Raw genomic sequence first — 7,264 nt, 5'->3', positions numbered from 1 at the left:
TCTGAGTGTGAGTGTGAGTCTGAGTGTGAGTCTGAGTGTGAGTCTGAGTGTGAGTCTGAGTGTGAGTCTGAGTGTGTGTGTGAGTGAGTCTGAGTGTGAGTCTGTGTGTGAGTGAGTCTGAGTGTGAGTGTGAGTCTGAGTGAGTGTGAGTCTGAGTGTGAGTGTGAGTCTGAGTGAGTCTGAGTGTGAGTGTGAGTCTGTGTCTGAGTGTGAGTCTGAGTCTGAGTCTGAGTCTGAGTGTGAGTGTGAGTCTGTGTCTGAGTCTGAGTGTGAGTCTGAGTGTGAGTCTGAGTGTGAGTCTGAGTGTGAGTCTGAGTGAGTGTGAGTCTGAGTGTGAGTCTGAGTGTGAGTCTGTGTCTGAGTCTGAGTGTGAGTCTGAGTGTGAGTCTGAGTCTGAGTGTGAGTGTGAGTCTGAGTGAGTGTGAGTGTGAGTGTGAGTCTGAGTCTGAGTGTGAGTCTGAGTGAGTGTGAGTCTGAGTCTGAGTGTGAGTGTGAGTCTGAGTGAGTCTGAGTGTGAGTCTGAGTGTGAGTCTGTGTCTGAGTGTGAGTGAGTGTGAGTCTGAGTGTGAGTGTGAGTCTGAGTGTGAGTCTGAGTGTGAGTCTGAGTGAGTGTGAGTCTGAGTGTGAGTCTGAGTGTGAGTCTGAGTGTGAGTCTGAGTGTGAGTCTGAGTGTGAGTCTGAGTGTGAGTATGAGTGTGAGTGTGAGTGTGAGTCTGAGTGTGAGTATGAGTGTGAGTGTGAGTCTGAGTGTGAGTCTGAGTCTGAGTCTGAGTCTGAGTCTGAGTCTGAGTCTGAGTGTGAGTGTGAGTCTGAGTGTGAGTGTGAGTGAGTGTGAGTCTGAGTGTGAGTCTGAGTGTGAGTCTGAGTCTGAGTCTGAGTGTGAGTGTGAGTCTGAGTGTGAGTGTGAGTGTGAGTGTGAGTCTGAGTCTGAGTCTGAGTGTGAGTCTGAGTGTGAGTCTGAGTGTGAGTATGAGTGTGAGTGTGAGTCTGAGTGAGTGTGAGTGTGAGTCTGAGTGTGAGTCTGTGTCTGAGTCCGAGTGTGAGTCTGAGTGTGAGTCTGAGTGTGAGTCTGAGTGTGAGTCTGAGTGTGAGTGTGAGTCTGAGTGTGAGTCTGAGTCTGAGTCTGAGTCTGAGTGTGAGTCTGAGTGTGAGTGTGAGTCTGAGTGTGAGTCTGAGTGTGAGTCTGAGTGTGAGTGTGAGTCTGAGTGTGAGTCTGAGTCTGAGTGTGAGTCTGAGTGAGTGTGAGTGTGAGTCTGAGTGTGAGTCTGTGTCTGAGTCTGAGTGTGAATCTGAGTGTGAGTGTGAGTCTGAGTGTGAGTGTGAATCTGAGTGTGAGTCTGAGTGAGTGTGAGTCTGAGTGTGAGTCTGAGTGTGAGTCTGTGTCTGAGTCTGAGTCTGAGTCTGAGTGTGAGTGTGAGTCTGAGTGTGAGTCTGAGTGAGTGTGAGTCTGAGTCTGAGTCTGAGTCTGAGTCTGAGTGTGAGTCTGAGTGTGAGTGTGAGTCTGAGTGTGAGTCTGAGTGAGTGTGAGTGTGAGTCTGAGTGTGAGTCTGTGTCTGAGTCCGAGTGTGAGTCTGAGTGTGAGTCTGAGTGTGAGTCTGAGTGTGAGTCTGAGTGTGAGTGTGAGTCTGAGTGTGAGTCTGAGTCTGAGTCTGAGTGTGAGTCTGAGTGTGAGTCTGAGTCTGAGTGTGAGTCTGAGTGTGAGTCTGAGTGTGAGTGAGTCTGAGTGTGAGTGTGAGTCTGAGTGAGTGTGAGTCTGAGTGTGAGTCTGAGTCTGAGTCTGAGTGTGAGTGTGAGTCTGAGTGTGAGTCTGAGTGTGAGTCTGAGTGTGAGTCTGAGTGAGTCTGAGTGTGAGTGTGAGTGTGAGTCTGTGTCTGAGTCTGAGTCTGAGTGTGAGTCTGAGTGTGAGTCTGAGTGTGAGTCTGAGTGTGAGTCTGAGTGAGTCTGAGTGTGAGTGTGAGTGTGAGTCTGTGTCTGAGTGTGAGTCTGAGTGTGAGTCTGAGTCTGAGTCTGAGTCTGAGTGTGAGTCTGAGTGTGAGTCTGAGTCTGAGTGTGAGTCTGAGTGTGAGTCTGAGTGTGAGTGAGTCTGAGTGTGAGTGTGAGTCTGAGTGAGTGTGAGTCTGAGTGTGAGTCTGAGTCTGAGTCTGAGTGTGAGTGTGAGTCTGAGTGTGAGTGTGAGTCTGAGTGTGAGTCTGAGTGTGAGTCTGAGTGTGAGTCTGAGTGAGTCTGAGTGTGAGTGTGAGTGTGAGTCTGTGTCTGAGTCTGAGTCTGAGTGTGAGTCTGAGTGTGAGTCTGAGTGAGTGTGTGAGTCTGAGTGTGAGTGAGTCTGAGTGTGAGTCTGAGTCTGAGTCTGAGTCTGTGAGTCTGAGTGTGAGTCTGTGTCTGAGTGTGAGTCTGAGTGTGAGTCTGAGTGTGAGTCTGAGTGTGAGTGTGAGTCTGAGTGTGAGTCTGAGTGTGAGTGTGAGTGTGAGTGAGTGTGAGTCTGAGTGTGAGTCTGTGTCTGAGTCTGAGTGTGAATCTGAGTGTGAGTCTGAGTGTGAGTGTGAGTCTGAGTGAGTGTGAGTGTGAGTCTGAGTGTGAGTCTGTGTCTGAGTCTGAGTCTGAGTGTGAGTCTGAGTCTGAGTCTGAGTGTGAGTCTGAGTGTGAGTCTGAGTGTGAGTCTGAGTCTGAGTCTGAGTGTGAGTGTGAGTGTGAGTCTGAGTCTGAGTCTGAGTCTGAGTCTGAGTCTGAGTCTGAGTGTGAGTCTGAGTGTGAGTCTGAGTGTGAGTCTGAGTCTGAGTCTGAGTGTGAGTGTGAGTGTGAGTCTGAGTCTGAGTCTGAGTCTGAGTCTGAGTCTGAGTCTGAGTGTGAGTCTGAGTCTGAGTGTGAGTCTGAGTGTGAGTCTGAGTGTGAGTCTGAGTCTGAGTGTGAGTCTGAGTGTGAGTGTGAGTGTGAGTGTGAGTGTGAGTGTGAGTCTGAGTGTGAGTCTGAGTGTGAGTCTGAGTGTGAGTGTTAGTCTGAGTGTGAGTCTGAGTCTGAGTGTGAGTCTGAGTGTGAGTGTGAGTCTGAGTGTGAGTGTGAGTCTGAGTGTGAGTCTGAGTGTGAGTGTTAGTCTGAGTGTGAGTCTGAGTCTGAGTGTGAGTCTGAGTGTGAGTCTGAGTGTGAGTCTGAGTCTGTGTCTGAGTGTGAGTCTGAGTGTGAGTCTGAGTCTGTGTCTGAGTGTGAGTCTGAGTGTGAGTGTGAGTGTGAGTGTGAGTCTGAGTGTGAGTCTGTGTCTGAGTCTGAGTGTGAGTCTGAGTGTGAGTGTGAGTGTGAGTCTGAGTGAGTGTGAGTCTGAGTGTGAGTCTGAGTGTGAGTCTGAGTCTGAGTCTGAGTGTGAGTCTGAGTGAGTCTGAGTGTGAGTCTGAGTGTGAGTCTGAGTGTGAGTGAGTGTGAGTGTGAGTCTGAGTCTGAGTGTGAGTGTGAGTCTGAGTCAGTCTGAGTGTGAGTCTGAGTGTGAGTCTGTGTCTGAGTCTGTGTCTGAGTCTGTGTCTGAGTGTGAGTCTGAGTGTGAGTCTGAGTGTGAGTCTGAGTGTGAGTCTGAGTGTGAGTCTGAGTGTGAGTCTGAGTGTGAGTCTGAGTGAGTGTGAGTGAGTGTGAGTCTGAGTGTGAGTCTGAGTGTGAGTCTGAGTGTGAGTCTGAGTGTGAGTCTGAGTGTGAGTCTGAGTGAGTGTGAGTCTGAGTCTGTGTGTGAGTCTGAGTCTGTGTCTGAGTCTGAGTGTGAGTCTGAGTGTGAGTCTGAGTGTGAGTCTGAGTGTGAGTCTGAGTGTGAGTCTGAGTGTGAGTCTGAGTGTGAGTCTGAGTCTGAGTCTGAGTCTGAGTGTGAGTGTGAGTCTGTGTGTGAGTCTGAGTGTGAGTCTGAGTGTGAGTCTGAGTGTGAGTCTGAGTGTGAGTCTGAGTGTGAGTCTGAGTGTGAGTGTGAGTGTGAGTCTGAGTGAGTGTGAGTGTGAGTCTGAGTGAGTGTGAGTGTGAGTGTGAGTCTGAGTGTGAGTGTGAGTCTGAGTGAGTCTGAGTGTGAGTCTGAGTGTGAGTCTTTGTCTGAGTCTGTGTCTGAGTGTGAGTCTGAGTGTGAGTCTGAGTGTGAGTCTGAGTGAGTGTGAGTGTGAGTCTGAGTGTGAGTCTGAGTGTGAGTCTGAGTGTGAGTCTGAGTGTGAGTCTGAGTGTGAGTCTGAGTGAGTGTGAGTCTGAGTGTGAGTCTGAGTGTGAGTCTGAGTGAGTGTGAGTCTGAGTGTGAGTCTGAGTGTGAGTCTGAGTGAGTGTGAGTGAGTGTGAGTCTGAGTGTGAGTCTGAGTCTGTGTCTGAGTCTGTGTCTGAGTGTGAGTCTGAGTGTGAGTCTGAGTGTGAGTCTGAGTGTGAGTCTGAGTGTGAGTCTGAGTGTGAGTCTGAGTGTGAGTCTGAGTCTGAGTCTGAGTCTGAGTCTGAGTGTGAGTCTGAGTGTGAGTCTGAGTCTGAGTCTGAGTGTGAGTCTGAGTGTGAGTCTGAGTGTGAGTCTGAGTCTGAGTCTGAGTCTGAGTGTGAGTCTGAGTGTGAGTCTGAGTGTGAGTCTGAGTCTGAGTGTGAGTGTGAGTCTGTGTGTGAGTCTGAGTGTGAGTCTGAGTCTGAGTCTGTGTGCGTCTGAGTCTGAGTCTGCGTCTGAGTGTGCGTCTGTGTGCGTCTGAGTGTGAGTCTGAGTGTGAGTGTGAGTCTGAGTGAGTCTGAGTGTGAGTGTGAGTGTGAGTCTGAGTGAGTCTGAGTGAGTGTGAGTCTGCGTCTGAGTCTGAGTGAGTCTGAGTCTGAGTCTGAGTGTGAGTCTGCGTCTGAGTCTGCGTCTGAGTCTGCGTCTGAGTGTGAGTCTGAGTGAGTGTGAGTCTGAGTGAGTGTGAGTGTGAGTCTGAGTGTGAGTCTGAGTGTGAGTCTGAGTCTGAGTGAGTCTGAGTGAGTCTGTGTCTGAGTGTGAGTCTGTGTGCGTGTGAGTCTGAGTCTGAGTCTGAGTGTGCTTGTGAGTTTGAGTGTGAGTCTGAGTCTGAGTGTGAGTCTGAGTGAGTCTGAGTGTGAGTCTGAGTGTGAGTCTGTGTCTGAGTGTGAGTCTGAGTGTGAGTCTGAGTGTGAGTCTGAGTGTGAGTCTGAGTGTGAGTCTGAGTGTGAGTCTGAGTGTGAGTCTGAGTGTGAGTCTGAGTCTGAGTGTGAGTCTGAGTGTGAGTCTGAGTGTGAGTCTGAGTGTGAGTCTGAGTGTGAGTCTGAGTGTGAGTCCGAGTGTGAGTCCGAGTGTGAGTCTGAGTGAGTGTGAGTCTGAGTGTGAGTCTGAGTGTGAGTCTGAGTGTGAGTCTGAGTGTGAGTCTGAGTGAGTGTGAGTCTGAGTCTGTGTCTGAGTCTGTGTCTGAGTGTGAGTCTGAGTGTGAGTCTGAGTGAGTGTGAGTCTGAGTGTGAGTGTGAGTCTGAGTGAGTGTGAGTCTGAGTGTGAGTCTGAGTCTGAGTCTGAGTGTGAGTGTGAGTCTGTGTCTGAGTGTGAGTCTGAGTGTGAGTCTGAGTGTGAGTCTGAGTGTGAGTCTGAGTGTGAGTCTGAGTGAGTCTGAGTGTGAGTGTGAGTGTGAGTCTGTGTCTGAGTGTGAGTCTGAGTGTGAGTCTGAGTGTGAGTGTGAGTCTGAGTGTGAGTCTGTGTCTGAGTGTGAGTCTGAGTGAGTCTGAGTGTGAGTCTGAGTCTGAGTGTGAGTGTGAGTGTGAGTCTGAGTGTGAGTCTGTGTCTGAGTCTGAGTCTGAGTGTGAGTCTGAGTGTGAGTCTGAGTGTGAGTCTGAGTGTGAGTGTGAGTCTGAGTGTGAGTCTGAGTGAGTGTGAGTCTGAGTGAGTGTGAGTCTGAGTGTGAGTCTGAGTGTGAGTCTGAGTGTGAGTCTGAGTGTGAGTCTGAGTGTGAGTGTGAGTCTGAGTGTGAGTCTGAGTGAGTGTGAGTCTGAGTGTGAGTCTGTGTCTGAGTCTGAGTGTGAGTCTGAGTGTGAGTCTGAGTGTGAGTCTGAGTCTGAGTGTGAGTGTGAGTCTGAGTGAGTGTGAGTGTGAGTCTGAGTCTGAGTGTGAGTCTGAGTCTGAGTGTGAGTGTGAGTCTGAGTGAGTGTGAGTGTGAGTCTGAGTCTGAGTGTGAGTCTGAGTCTGAGTGTGAGTGTGAGTCTGAGTGAGTGTGAGTGTGAGTCTGAGTCTGAGTGTGAGTCTGAGTGTGAGTGTGAGTCTGAGTGAGTGTGAGTGTGAGTGTGAGTGTGAGTCTGTGTCTGAGTGTGAGTCTGAGTGTGAGTCTGAGTGAGTGTGAGTGTGAGTCTGAGTGAATCTGAGTGTGAGTCTGAGTGTGAGTGTGAGTCTGAGTGTGAGTGTGAGTCTGAGTGTGAGTCTGAGTGTGAGTCTGAGTGTGAGTCTGAGTGTGAGTCTGAGTGTGAGTCTGAGTGTGAGTCTGAGTGTGAGTGTGAGTCTGAGTGTGAGTGTGAGTGTGAGTGTGAGTCTGAGTGAGTGTGAGTGTGAGTCTGAGTGTGAGTCTGTGTCTGAGTCTGAGTCTGAGTGTGAGTCTGAGTGTGAGTCTGAGTGTGAGTCTGAGTGTGAGTCTGAGTGTGAGTCTGAGTGTGAGTCTGAGTGTGAGTCTGAGTGTGAGTCTGAGTGTGAGTCTGAGTCTGAGTCTGAGTGTGAGTGTGAGTCTGAGTGTGAGTGTGAGTGTGAGTCTGTGTCTGAGTCTGAGTGTGAATCTGAGTCTGAGTGTGAGTGTGAGTCTGAGTGTGAGTGTGAGTCTGAGTGTGAGTGTGAGTGTGAGTCTGAGTGTGAGTCTGAGTGAGTGTGAGTCTGAGTGTGAGTCTGAGTGTGAGTCTGAGTGTGAGTCTGAGTCTGAGTGTGAGTGTGAGTCTGAGTGAGTGTGAGTGTGAGTCTGAGTGTGAGTCTGTGTCTGAGTCTGAGTCTGAGTGTGAGTCTGAGTGTGAGTCTGAGTGTGAGTCTGAGTGTGAGTGTGAGTCTGAGTGTGAGTCTGAGTCTGAGTCTGAGTGTGAGTCTGAGTCTGAGTCTGAGTGTGAGTCTGAGTGTGAGTCTGAGTGTGAGTCTGAGTCTGAGTCTGAGTCTGAGTGTGAGTGTGAGTCTGAGTGTGAGTCTGAGTGTGAGTCTGAGTGTGAGTCTGAGTGTGAGTCTGAGTGTGAGTGTGAGTGTGAGTCTGAGTGAGTGTGAGTCTGAGTGTGAGTCTGAGTGTGAGTCTGAGTGTGAGTCTGAGTGTGAGTCTGAGTGTGAGTCTGAGTGTGAGTGTGAGTGTGAGTC

Source organism: Anomaloglossus baeobatrachus, chromosome 2, assembly GCF_048569485.1.
Source record: "Anomaloglossus baeobatrachus isolate aAnoBae1 chromosome 2, aAnoBae1.hap1, whole genome shotgun sequence".
NCBI classification, from domain to species: Eukaryota; Metazoa; Chordata; class Amphibia; order Anura; family Aromobatidae; genus Anomaloglossus; species Anomaloglossus baeobatrachus.
The sequence above is the reverse complement of the archived record's forward strand: the minus strand, read 5'-3'. Positions refer to the sequence as shown.